This window comes from Grammomys surdaster, unplaced genomic scaffold (assembly GCF_004785775.1).
Source record: "Grammomys surdaster isolate TR1022 unplaced genomic scaffold, NIH_TR_1.0 693, whole genome shotgun sequence".
Classification (NCBI taxonomy): domain Eukaryota; kingdom Metazoa; phylum Chordata; class Mammalia; order Rodentia; family Muridae; genus Grammomys; species Grammomys surdaster.
Genome location: NW_021605112.1, coordinates 112,934 through 115,065, shown reverse-complemented (window position 1 = coordinate 115,065; position 2,132 = coordinate 112,934).

The following is a 2,132-nucleotide window of genomic DNA, read 5'->3' as shown; positions in this document are numbered from 1 at the left end:
AAACAAAATTGTAGTGTATTCCCTAGGCAGTTCTATGTCTCTTTGATTTGTTTTGCTTTTTAATTTCCAAGATCTCAATGCCTATTTACCAGAGAGCATCTGACATTTTAGAGCCACAGAGACTACCAGTACTGTGGCCATGTGACCCTAATCTCTTTCCATTTCTGATGCAGCTCTGTTTGTTTGTGGTTATCCCTGTCCCATTCTGCTATGGATTCTGTTTACTATTCATAATGTCCCCAGACTGGCCTTTGTTGCTCAGTGTTTCTTGCTTTGTAAGATACCTCTCCATTTGTTTTCCTCTTTATAGCACCTGTGATATATTAGCAAGATGGTGGTGGAACTGAGAAAGGCAGAGAAGGCTTATACATTTAGCATCACTAAACCCGTATCTCTTTATACCTTCTGGTGGTATACCTCCCTCTTCTCTGTGTACCTACAGCATCATCATTCATCTCAAAAGAAGTGTTATGTCTAAGGGATCTCTTGCTTTAAGCCTCTCAGTTTTTGACAGGACTCAATCACTCTTGCCACCAGCACTCCCTCATATAAATAATAGATTTGAAGTAAACACTGCCATACATATAATATACTTTGCTGTACATCTCAAACTTCCTTCAGAACACAAACAGAATCTTAAAGTCCTAATCCCAGAGAAACAGCTCCTACATATCTAGGTGCTGGCATTATGTAGAGAGGCTCCCTGGAATGGTCAATGTAGATTTACAGTTCCTTTCGCTAGGCACTGCAGGTGGTCTACTCTTCACGTGTCCAAATGCCCCTCTTGTTAGTTACCCTTCCAAAACTAACTTAGCTATTTTGAGCTTTGGCCAAAGCTGTACTAGGTATGAATGCTGGTCACCGTCATATGCTTGATCACAGTTTCTGAGAGACTCTCTAAGCTAGCCACATACAAATTTTATTGGATATCCATCCTCCCTGCAGCTTTTGTTAAACACAAATTGCTAAACTGTAGGAGTTATTGATTCTGTATAATAATGAGCAAGAACTCCAAATTTCCTTTTCTAGGAAGTATCCAATTGATTTTGATGCTTCCAGTGCTGGGATGTATAGAACCACTATCCTAAGCCAATGAAGATTTAAACAAACACAAGTAACCATGTGTTCCTCCACAACTACTTTCTAGATCCACTCTGAGTGTGTTTAAGAGAGCACAATAACAGTTAGTTTCATGAGATATCTTTAAAATCTAGAATGGAATTGGCCTGAAAAACTTTTATTTCCCAGAACTTTGTCCCAAATTTGCTTACCTAGATAGAGTTAAGTAGTTTAATCCTCTTCAAAGCTAATAATTAAAGCAATATTAGAAACAAAAGTGGGAAGAAACAGAATATGGTTTAGGTGATTTGTTGTTTGGTTGGGGTAAGATCTCACTATGCTACTCAGGTTAGTCTGGCTTTAGCTACATAGCTAAGTTGGCATGGGACTCTAGGTTATTCAGCCTCAACTTCTCAAGTCCTGATATCACAAGCCCTGCTCAGAAATGGACTTTGAAACTCTTTCTCTCGTTCTCCATGTGTGAGTCTACTCAGCAAGTTCTGTGGAAAGTCCTGGGTAGCATATTCCAAGATGGACATAGCATCTCCATGGCAGGTCAACTTCACAAGGCTAGACTGAGTTTCTTAGAGTCTGCTTTCTTGTGCGGTTTAATATAAAAGGGCTAGTAGTACATCTCCTGTAATGGAAGATGCATACAAGTTCCATTTGTTCAAATACTAACCTTTGTGCTGTTGCAAATGAGACTTCATAGATATACTACAGCATCCTAATCAGATGACTTTAAATTAAGGGCTGGACATTTAGTCCTGAATAATCAGAAGGGAAAGCTTGAAAGGAAGTCACGGCTTCCTTTGGGAAAAGAGACCCATTCGTATAAAAACTAGCTTCATCCCATGCCAGGAAACCCCCAAACTTCTTAAAGTCTTTACTTTCTGGCTGCCTGGTTTTTGTATCTCAGTGCTTACCTAGCCAGCCCTCAGAACTGTGTAAATCAACCTACTGTGTGTCTGTGTGTCTGTGTGTCTGTCTGTGTGTCTGTCTGTCTGTGTGTCTGTCTGTCTGTATGTGAAAGAGAAACAGACAGACAAAGGCGGGGTGGGGGAGAGTTTGAG